Genomic DNA, 11967 nt, shown 5'->3' with positions numbered 1-11967 from the left:
CCTTCACTGGTGTACTTTTCTGGTGCTCTTTTTTTTTTTTTTTTTTTTAGTGCAGGGCACTTTTGTGGCTCGCCTTGTCATCGTAGCTCGCTATAACTGTCGATGTCAAGCAACTGCCAGAATCGGGCGGCGCCGCGAGATAACGGACCCAAGTAGAGCCCGGCGTACCCGTCATGGGCCGATCCGCAGAGGCTTCAAAAACCAAGCTGTTTAAATAGTCGTAACCATTCGAAACTTGTGAACTGCTGGCTCTTGTCATACATGTCCCCATTGTTTAGCGCAAAGAAAACTGCAGGAACATTTGAGGCGGAATATACGTAATTAACCGGTAGCACCCGAGTTCATTTAGTTCGGAATGCTCGTTGGTTTGGTTTTTACGATAATTGAGAAAAAGTGGCAGTGCAATGCCGGCACGTGCAGGAGGAAACGCACGCACAAAAGGAACAGAACTCCCGCTGGCGCAGTTTCAGGTAGGGGGCCTGCGAGCACTGTGAAGGTGGGAAATTTGATTTGCATTGGGTGGTATAGCAGTGAACAGATAACAGCCCTACAGCCCATTATGACGAATCACTGCTCTGCACTTCCGACAGCTTTCTCGTTGAGTAGAGCAGCTTTAATTTTGTATGCTTGTGTAGTAGGTCCTGAAGAGGCTAGCGAGGGCTGCTGACTTGTTGATCCAAGGTCGGCTTGCTTCTGAGTTGCTTAGAACAGAGCCAGATATGCTTTGTCGAAATACGCGTCCTTGGCTGGGTTTGGGCCAGTTTACTCCGTGGGCTAGTTGGTGCCGGTAATCCATGACTTCATTCGGTCCAAATGCAGACAAACAAGTTTTCACCGACATTCCCTGAACCCACTTGTACAGGGCAGGGTTGGAACTGCTGTTGTGCAATACAGAACGTACCTCATTTGAAATTATTGACAGTCTATCACGGCGAGTTTTATTTATGTGGTTTAGCCAGTATGCATGCTTTGAATGCTCTGCTAACATTTAGTGAGATGTCTCTACAGTTATAAGAAGCAGTAAACAAAAGGTAAAGATCCGCCCACCCCTTTCTTTTTGTTGCCTTATGTGGCCTCTCGCTATTTCAAGCCTGCATTTGTGTGATTTGTGTTTTATATTGCATGTACTAAAACCCAACTTTACGGAGTGCCTTGTGTGTGAGGGGTAAATTAAATGTTTATGCAAATTTCAGTATATCCAAGCTTGACCTATCACCATCAGAATGGCACATTTTGGCCTTTCTGGAGGAGGAGGAGGATAAACTTTATTGGGAGCATCGTAATGTGGTGTGGGGCCCTCAGTCCAGGACTCCATTGAGACCCCTGCTGCTACGGCCCTTTCCACCAGCCTAAGCTGGGAATCGAGACCGGAGCTGGACAGCTCCTTCTCCCACTGCTCACGGGAAGGGTGCGCGATTCTTGGAATTTTGGGGTTTGCCGAACACTCCCATACCATATGGTACAGGGTGCCCGGAGAAGCGCAAAATTTGCACGGCAGGAAGTACTGAGTGGGATGGAGCAAGTGAAGTTTTGACGGATGAGGAAACATATTTGTTTGGAGGAGCCGGAGGCAGTGCTCCTGCTCTTTGGTTAGAGATTCATGACCGGGGGGATTGATCATTCTTTGGCACTTATAGTACCCCGTTATGTCTTGATACGTAACCAAAGGACACGCAGTCTCTAACCAAGACCCTCGTGTCGCCTGGCAGGATAGATCTCGGGCGATGTCGTGGGCGGTCGTGTTGCCGTGGAGGGTTGAGTGGGCTGGCCTCCAAACAATGTTCACTTACCTTTCGGGTGGCTTTTGTAGCAGGATGTCCAGAGCCGTCTTGGAAATTCTACCACGAAGGAAGTTTCGGCAAGCCTGTTGCGAGTCCGTACAATAACGGTATCCGCATTTGTCTGGGCCCTTGGACCACAAAACGAGCGCATGAAGCGCTTCCTCGCGATTCACACGGAATGTCTTTATTGTCTCATTACAAAAACACTTCAGCCATTCATTGGTGACTTCTTGTTTGAAATACTACTGTGGAAACAGACTCAAGGGGGACTGGTCCTGAGGACATTTTTGTATTTTTTAACCTATGTGCCTGAGGAAACAGACTCTAGGGGGACTGGTCCTGAGGACATTTTTGGATTTTTTAACCTATGTGCCTGAGATTTACACATTAAGTGTATTTTAACATCCTGAGCACAAATATGCAGTTAGTTTTCATCTATGTGTAATTTTATAGTTGTCAACATGTTACCCTATTTCGTTTTGGGTTATTTTTTCATTATCAACGTATGAGATACTCAAATACTTATTATCCCTTTGTGCTCTACTAGGACCAGGGAGTGATATACCAATGCAGTAATTTTAGCATTGTCTCTGCAGTTGCTGTAAACCCTTAAATGCCAGGTCATCAATTACCAAAGTTTTTGTAAAACAAACTGCATAAGAAATCGTTCTAGAAAAAGGAAGTCTGTATTTTTGTGGTTCTATTGCACTGTTCAGTTTATAAGCTTTCGAATGCAGCAAAAATGATACAGATCTGACCAGTACATCCCAAGATGATGTGCCCGGCAGTTCACCTTGTCGAAAAGAAGTTGGTCCTGAAAAAACAAGGCACAAAGTTTTACCTTGTACATTCTTTGGGACCTGTAGACTGCAAATAAAACTAATACAGAAAATGGATCTTTTGGCAAATTTTCGGTTCTCAAGAACAGTGTCTGTCCCCCCTTTAAAAGAACCGGACACTTGGCATGATGGTTCAGTTTTGTGTTCAAGTTGACTGGCCTCACTCACCCACTTGGGCTACTCTATCGGGCCGCTGACTCGCAGGTGCCCATTTGGGTTCTTGTAAATGGCTGTCGTCCGGTGCTTCGTTACGATATGGGCTTGAGCATGGATGAAATAAAAGCTAAGGAGAGGCCCTGGCGTCACTTCTAGAGCAGCCGGAACCGCCATATTGGTCAGCCGCCCTTTTTTGCTTGTATTTTCGCAAGCGCTGCCTCCTCCGCCGTCGCTCGCTCCACTGTCGTCTGCTTTGCCCGCCGACCATTGACTACCGGCTGGGCCGCGCAGTGACGTTGTGCCTCGGTGGGCCGGCCTTGACGCGGTTGCCGTGGGCCTACGATGGCCGTGAAAAAATTACGTCACTTCCACACTCCTCCCAATGAGCCGGTGACGAGTGGGGCCACTCCTGAGCTTTTTTCCCTCCCTCACCCTCCCTGTGCCTTTGCACACATCACACCGCACAAGGGCCTGAAAAAAAAAAAAAAAATTGGCCGCGTATCTGCTCCTTTCGTTCCCAATGTCGACAAAAGGCGGCAGTACACAGGTGCCCCTGGCAAGTTAATATCCCCCTTTTCTTTCCCACTCACCTCATGCTAGCTGCTCCTCTCCCGCCTCATTCCTCCCAAAAAACTCCCACCTCCCCTCGCGGGAACCCCTGTGTAGATGCGACCACGGATGCGACGCATAGGGGGTTCACGTTGCAGCGTTGCACAGCGGAGGAACGGCGCTGGAACGATGGAGCGGAGCGGCGCAGGCACCGCGTTTTATAGCCCGCATAACGGTGAGGGGACGCGCCGGCGCCAGTGCGTCTGCCGCGGCTATGACGCAACACAATCCACTTTAATCCAAGCCAAGCCAATCCAATCCAATCTAATGCCCCTCGCGAGAGGGGGTGAACGGCGGAGAGCGCAGCTGGCGCGGCGAGGAGAATGGGGGAGGGGTGGACGCCGACAACGCCGGATGGATGCAAGGACAAGGCGAGTGAATGAGATGCGTTCGCATCTAAAAAACACGCTAGAGGTTTGCTCAAGTCAATTTAAATTTTCATCGTTCCACTGCTCCAGGTGGGGTGCCTCGATGCAAGCGCTGCCGTGCGGTGGAGACGCGCGTGAATCAAGGCACCCTACTACAACGTTTATAGAACCACGTTGCCCTACTCCACGAGCGTTCTGAGCGGAACGTGGAACCTATCTAGTGGAACTGTTCGTTGGTGTTGCCGTTTGATTTTTTTTAATGCCACCAGGTAGCGCGGGCATCAGCAGGCGACGGTTTTCTGAAGTTGGTGCAGTATTTTATTTTGCAAAAACCAAGCATCCGTTAATTTTTTAATAAAAGAAGACTGAAAATATTAATCATGTATTGATTTTCTGCCTTATATTTGCGTAATGTCTTGTCTTTGTTCAACAGTGTTTGCAAGTATGAACACTAACTTCAACGTTTAGATTTGGCTGTGGATATATAAGACTGAGAACAGGTGGGAGTAAGGGCTGATGGTGAATACCTCAGTAACCTCAGATTTGCTGATAACATTGCCTTGCTAAGTAACTAGGGGGACGAATTTCAAAGCATGCTTTCCGCACTGGACAAACAGAGTAGAACCGTGGGCCTGAAAATTAATATGCAGAAAACCAAAGTAATGATCAATAACCTCGGGACAGCACAGCGGTTTGAGATAGGTGGCGAGGCAGTGGAAGTGGTAAGCGAATATATCTACTTAGGCCAAGTTGTGACCCCGGATCCCAACCATGAGGCAGAGATAATTAGAAAGATAAGAATGGAAGAATGGGGTGGAGTGCATACGGCAGGCATTCTCAGATAATGAATGGCAGCCTACCATTGTCCCTGAAGAAGAAAGTGTATGACAGCTCATCTTACCGGTACTCACCTACGGGGCAGAAACTTTGAGGCTCACTAAGAGGGTTCAACTTACATTGAGGGCGACTCAACGGGCAATATAGCGGAAGATAATAGGCGCAACATTAAGGGACAAGAAGAGAGCGGAGTGGGTCAGGGAACAAACGCGTATTAAGGACATATTAGTAGAGATTAAGAAGAAGAAATGGACGTGGGCAGGGCATGTAAGGCGAAGGCAAGATAACCGTTGGTCAACCCCTAGAGAAGGAAAGCGTTGCAGGGGGCGGCAGAAAGTTAGATGGGCAGATGAGATCAAGAAGTTTGCGGGGATGAATCGGTCGCAGTTAGCACAAGACCGGGGTAATTAGAGATTAATGAGAGAGGCCTTTGCCTTGCAGTGGGCGTAGACAGGCAGATGATGATGATGATATAGGACTATTTTGCAGTTTCGGTTTCACTTTGGCCGGGTGGCTGAATCGAGTCACAGACAGACAGACATATAGACAGACCAAAATTTCTGCGTTTAAGTAGCCCAAGAAAGGCTATAATCCTTAATAGAAAATCACTGCAGGTACACAAAGCAAACACTACTTCATGGGACCTTGGTGGAGGAGCAAGAGGGGAAAGTAAGTTTATTGTTTCCAGAGTAAAGGCCTAGCTAGAGCTGGTGCGCTTCAGACGACGGCCAGCCTGTCTTGGCAATTAGCGGCGTCTTCGGCCCTCTGGACGATAGAAGGTGCCTGATCGCAAGTGTCAGAGTGACCATTGGCTGCTGCTGTAGAGTAATTTCCCACTACCTGGCAAAACCACGACAAAGACCCTGACTGTGAAGCCTGAATTGAAGTACCTCCGACTTAAGCCTTGCTAAAACGATCATGCATGAACGCAGAAACCTAGAACCAAGCCCTTTAGCATTTTCATTAATAAAACCACAAGAGAGCATGCGTGCTCACAAAAGAAATTATCAAGAAAAACAACCTTACAAATAGAACATAAATCAGAAATTGCGCGATAAGTCTGGAGCAAAGCGCGCAGCAGGCTGATTGCAGCTAGCATGATGCCCTTCAACGATCTGAATGGGAGTTTTTTGGCTGAAATACGTCTTTTAAACTCCTCACGGCAGGCGGCCTGCTCCCACGTGTGATGGTGGAAAAACTGCCAGTTTACACCGGGGGCCACGAACCATGGTAAATAGGCGCATTTTCCACGATTGTACCTCCTTACAAAACGCAGTATCTAGGTGTGAATAGTACGTTTGTCCTAATAGGAGTATTAAAGACTCCCACGTCTCCTCCTCCTCCTCCTTCACCCCTTCCTCCTTTACGCCTTCTTACAAAATGGCTGCCGGTTGGTGTCGTGTGTCGTGTGAGCTCTAGCGTCCCCGAAAATTTATTGTCGGTGTGAACTTCCGGCCGCACGAATGGATGTGAAGTGCTTGCTGACAACCGAAGTTCGTTGCGAACATTGTGGAACCAGCCCAGACTAGCTAGCGCCGCACTGCAACGTCGCCTCCGAGTCACCGACCTTCGAGCCGACAGAGTACGCCAGCGAGCCGACGTGAGGCCTAAATGCAGTGATCGCTAACGGAGAGTGGCTCGTTCAAAATCAAAACAACGCGGTTGTGCCTCTGCGAGGTGGCTGAAGGTAAGATTTGCACGTTTTTTATTGTAACCAACATTTTGGCGGGCTTGTGCCCTGTGTTTCCCGCGTCACTGCACGGGCGATTCACCGCCACTGGAAGTGAGCGTTGTGCGTGAGAGAGGGCGCCGTGCCCGGAACGTCATTTGGGGGGCCGAATGGTGTGAAAGCAATGCGTATTTGCGAGGGTCTCGAGCAGAACACTCACTCATTCATACTCGCGAGCAGAAGTAAAAGTGCCCGCACTGTTAACGGCTGTTAAATGTTTCCGTTAGGCTGTGTTGGCTAGCAGGCGAAGGTGAAGTTGGCTGGTCAAACATCGCAGTGCCACTTTTCTTGAGAAGTATGTGTGGTGCCCGCCGCGCCTGCTACGAGCACGATGACTGCCGCGCGCAGCCGGCGGTTCATTGCTTTCACTGGAAAGGGAGGAGGTCGGGGCCCCGTGGGAGCTCTCCGTGCGCTAGGCGCGTGTAACTATAACCAGCAAACGCCATGCGAGGGAACATTCTGGGAGTCCACGGAGACTGCCTATTTTTTTTAGATGCAGAGCACCTGATTCACTCGCCTTGTCCCTCCGGCGTCGTCGTCGTCGGCGGCGGCGTTGTCCGCCCCTCCCCCATTCTCCTCGCCGCGCCAGCTGCGCTCTCCGCCGCTCACCCCCTCTCCTCTCCGATAGCGAACACTCTCTCGCGAGGGGCATTGGATTGGATTCGATTGGATTGGATTGGATTGGATTTGTATTGGATTGGATTAAAGTGGATTGTGTTGGATTGTGTTGCGTCATAGCCGTGGCACGTTGCTTCATAGCCGCGGCAGACGCGTTTGGGCCGGCGCATGTGCAGTACTCTCTCTTCCGCGGTTTCCTCTCCTTCGGGCGCGCTGCGCATATAACCGGTGTGCCGTTCTCCGGCGAAGCAACATCCACGCTTGGCTCAAACACCTAGAGTCCACGCCGCTTTACAAGTACGCCAACATCGTCATCGACTGGGACCGGCTTACGCAGTCCCCTAAACGTTATGCGCGCTATAAAACGCGGTCCCTTCGCCGCTCCGCCTATGCGTCGCATCTACACAGGGGTTCCCGCGAGGGGAGGTGGGAGATTTTTTTCTTGTGGGGGGGCGGATCGCAGGCCTCACACCGATAGAATTTTTTCCTTAACTTGGGTGAGGGGAGAGAGGGGAAGTGCGGATAGTAAAACCTGAAGCTCGCTCCAATCAACTACACACGAGGAAAAGAGGAAAAAGAAGCATTTTGAGAAGCCCTTTCGAACAGCAGTTCCTTTTGACCAACTAGTAGGCGCAGGTGTCTCGGACGGCAATACAATTTTGCGTAGCTTTAAATAAACATTCAGACCTTTTTTTTAGGTCGGATGCCCAATAGGCTTCTGTATTTGTTGCCGTAGATTTAAAGCGTTTTGTTATCCCTGCAATGCATGTGCTACTGTAGCTTCCTGAGGAACGTGTTAGGAGGCGCGGCAACGTCAGCGTTTGGGAGGCAAGTGCAAGCAAACACCGCATCGACGACATGCTGAACTCATTGTTTGCAAATGGCTGACTTTTTTTTCGTTGAAGAGTGTCGTAGTAGGAAAAGTTCTTACCAAGATATCTTGTATTCTCGATGTAGGTGTTTTCTTGATTCAGTGTTTTTATTGTGTTATTAACGTGTTCACGCGTAATCGTATTTATGTAATTGCTATGCTTATTTATGTTTTATGTAATTGACTGTGTGCAGAAACCAAACTTTTCACGTTTTGCCATTGAATTTTTGAAGCGGAAAAAGACTAGAAATTACGTAATCCTTAACGAAAAATGAAAATGCAACATGCAAGCTCATTAACAACTCCGAAATACAGTAATAAATTCCTCTACAGCGGTTATATCAAACGTCAAAAAAACAGAATAAAAATACTTCGAATGCAGGCCAGCACTGCTCCCAACGCACCCCCCAAAAACTCCCAGTTAGAGGAAATAATATACTCCCTCTGGTCCCCCTGAAAAATGAAACTCCCATATGCTTCTGAAAAAACTGCGGAAATATTAAGAGTAAAGCGATACTCCCATTGGAGGGAGTTTTGAAAACTCCGAATTGGTACTGAGTTCTACATGGGGCGAATTTCGCTCGCGAATTCGCAGCTGCGGCGCCGCTCGTGCACCAAAACGATCTATTCTCGTTGCTGTGGCAATTTTTCCAAATGTTGGGAACAGCCGAACTTCTCTTGTGAACGCGAACTTATATATCTTGTGAACTTCTCTCGCGAACTTCTCTTGTGAAAAGAAGTGGACTGGGGATATTTTGAACTCATTTGGAGTTCACCAGCATACAGCCCAGTCGGGGGAAGGGGAGAAGGTGAATGAAAGGGGATAGGTGAGAAAAAATGGCGATAAAGAGAGAGAGAGAGAGGATGTGGTGTAGCCCCGTCTGCAGGGCCCGGATTTGGATGGTCCAGGTGCCAGCCTCTTGGAAACGGTGCCGCTGAGTCGCCTTCCCTTTCCCTGTCGCGGTGGCTCGGCTGACGCAATTGCCTCGCCTCCATTCGTTGGATTCATACTTCGGCCAGTGAGAGTCCTGATTGGAGCGGTTCAAACTTCTCGCGGCTGCAACGGACCCACGGGGGTATAAACAGCCCGCAAGCATCAGCGAGCGCGGGACTTTTCGGAGGCAGCGAGTGGAGAGGTGCTGTCGCCTTTGTGCGAGCCATGTAAAGCCTTTGCTCACCCTTGTACATAGTATATATAAATGTTGCTTCAACTCTTCGTCGGCACGAGAACTTCATCGCTCTGCTCTGCGCCGCGTCGATAGCGGACGCGGCAAGGCATCGTCGCAACACCGGTGAATGTGCTCGGACGGCCAATAGCAACAGTGGTGGCTGCGGTGAGATGGCCCAGTCCCAACAATGCCCGGCTAGTTGGGCTGTTTCGTCGAGTGGATCGCCATTCGTCTGGCTGCTTGGCTCCCTAGCCTATGGAAACTTGGCTGGCTGCTTATTTTCAAACATCGTTGTTTCCAGTTTCCAGAACAGAAGGTAGATCCTGTACAATAGCCCTTGATCATCTAAACAGCAGAAAAGAGTACTGATGACTCACAGTTCATGGCTGGGGTGTTAAAATACCTTTTGACATACATGTAGAGGGCATTTACAAACTTTTCACCAAAAATCTTATGATTCACAAGTCCCTCCATGGAAGGGGTTTGCTTCTGACAAGGTGGTTAAAATTTGTTATTAGTAACAACATAAACTCGTCATTCGTCCCATTCATTCAGCAGGCTTACGAGCTTCGTTTAAAAAACCCTGCTGTTTCTATTTTACGTATAAATGAACTGCTTATGCAATATTCTTTTATTTACCTATGTTCGCAGTAAACTGTGTTGTATACCATAAAATCTGCTGTGCCGAGTGCATGCAGGCGTAACATTCTTCAATGGTGTTACGTGTGGAACATGAAGCTCAGTGCTCATAAACTTAAATCAGGGCAAATAGAGCTTCCCGTATTGTTTCTTAATTATTTTTGTAGCTATTCTCTCTACCAAATACCTTGGTGGTAACTCAACTAAGCTCACCTTCTCCCTAGGCCTTTATTATTGCTGTGCTCTGGAATTATACTGTTACCGTGCAAAGGGTCTATTTACAGCCGTAAATAAGAACAAGAGCGTTGAAGGAGGCAGCCACGGATCCTGCGGTCAGTACGAGTGCGGTTCGTCCTGTACTTCCTCTTCTGTTCCATCCCTTGACACATACCCTGCTTGGGGATTGGTTGCGACCAGTTTAACGCTGTACAGTTTCGAACGCGACAATACATTCCCAGCTGGAGCATGCCTGCTGAATTTAGGTCCGAAACCATGCTTTGTATTTCACAATTGCAGCTGTCTGAAATGTTGCTGTTTAGGTTTTGCCAATGATTTCCAACAGGCCGCTTAACAATTGTCAAAACAATTTTGTACCTTTAATTGCTATTTATAGCAAACAGTATTTTATCATTTTTCATAACACATTTTGTTGGTACCTCACTCAATGTTTTCGTTACCCAGCCAGCCTGGTTGAGAAATCTTGGCATGAACATCTACAAAACAAATGCCTTACTGCAATACATTCACATGCCTGTCTTGCAGCAAATCTGCAGTGACAGACACCACACGCTTTGGCTCTCCAGCGTAGCTTTGGTGTCAGCAGAAAGGAATCTTTTTCTTGACTCCTCTGCAGCGCTTTGTAGTCAAGCAAAAAGATCGCTTGCTGGTTTGGCTTTCCTGCAGGACTCTAGTGTAGTGCAAGAAAGTATCACTTGCTTATTCTTTTTTTTTTTAATGTTGTGCATCTTTCAGAAAAACCCTGACATTTTGTTTGAAAATGGAACTTCACACCGCAGACTGTGCAGAGAAAGGAGAGCTACTCACTCACTTTTTGCATAGCCCCGGAAGGTTGGCAGATCACTTGTCATTGACAAACAAGTGTTTGATTTCTGGCTTAAGGTGCAATGGTGGGATAGTTCGTTACTAGTTGGGGGGGGGGACACAGCGCTGATAAACAGTGCTGAAGTACTAGGAAAGGTGCCGTGATGAACACGGTGTCCTTGTGTTGGTAGCTTTTTTGTCCAGTTTCTTTCCAGTGTTTTTTATGAGTATATGCTAGGATGCCTGAACATGGCCTGTTTTTGTGTAAGAAAACGGTCAACAGCGAAGTGTTTTTCGTGAATATTTGCCAGGGTGCCTGAACATGGCCTGTTTTTGTGTAACGAAAATGTCAACAGCGAAGCACTTATGAATGCTCACATGCTGCTCATTGATACCAGAGCAAAAGTACATTCAGTAGTCATTTTATTGTTGAAGCCATCCATGATCCATACACCTTCCAGCTGCACTGCATCTTTCACAAACACCGACAGACATTCACATCCACACAGGTGGCCTTGGCTCCAGTTTTTGCACGTACTCACGGGGGCGGGCAATGTCAAGCTCGACACCAACCATTTCCCCTTAGTTGTATTTGAGGAGGAGGAACAAACGTTTATTTTACATATTTAGAGCAGATGGGCGGCCGCCTTAGTCCAGGTAGCCGCGTGCTGTCGCTGCTCGGGTGGCCCGCTGGGTCAGGCTTTGCTGATCCTGCAGGTCCGAGCTGGTCAGCGCGCATTCCCACTGCTCGAGAGTAGGTGTGGGGAGTGGGGAGGGGTGGTGTGGGCAGAAGAATACGAGGTGGGGGGTTGTGTCTGGGGTGTGGCAGTCACGGCAGTTATAGGTGAAACGGCTGGGGGAGATATGGGAGAGGATGGTGCCGCTGTAGAATGTATTTGTTTGGAGACGTCGCCAGATGCGGGATTCTTCGTTGGTGAGTGCAGGGTGTGGGGGAGGGTATTCTCGGCGGGTGTGGCGATAGTGCGCTAAGATGTCGGAGTAGGTGGCTGGTAGTGGGTGTAGCGTGTCAGTCAGGGTGTCCAAGTCGCCCGGCCTCGTCGCAAGTGAAGTTCGCGGGCCGCAGCATGGGCTGCTTCGTTCCCGGGGAGGGAGGCATGACCTGGGGTCCAAACGATGGTCACGTTAGGAGGTGATACTACGGCTTGTAGAAGCTTGAGGGCAGGTAGAGGAATTCTTCCAAGGAGGTGTCTTCGACAGGCTTGCTGCGAGTCCGTGATAATTGTGAGGTAGTCGCCCGTTGCTGTATGCATTGCTAGGGCTATTGCAGTAGCTTCCGCTGCAGATGGGGA

This window comes from Haemaphysalis longicornis, unplaced genomic scaffold (genome assembly GCF_048455015.1).
Source record: "Haemaphysalis longicornis isolate Haplotype H1 unplaced genomic scaffold, Haemaphysalis longicornis Haplotype H1 scaffold_3, whole genome shotgun sequence".
In the NCBI taxonomy this organism is placed as follows: Eukaryota; Metazoa; Arthropoda; class Arachnida; order Ixodida; family Ixodidae; genus Haemaphysalis; species Haemaphysalis longicornis.
Note: the sequence above shows the minus strand (reverse complement) of the source record.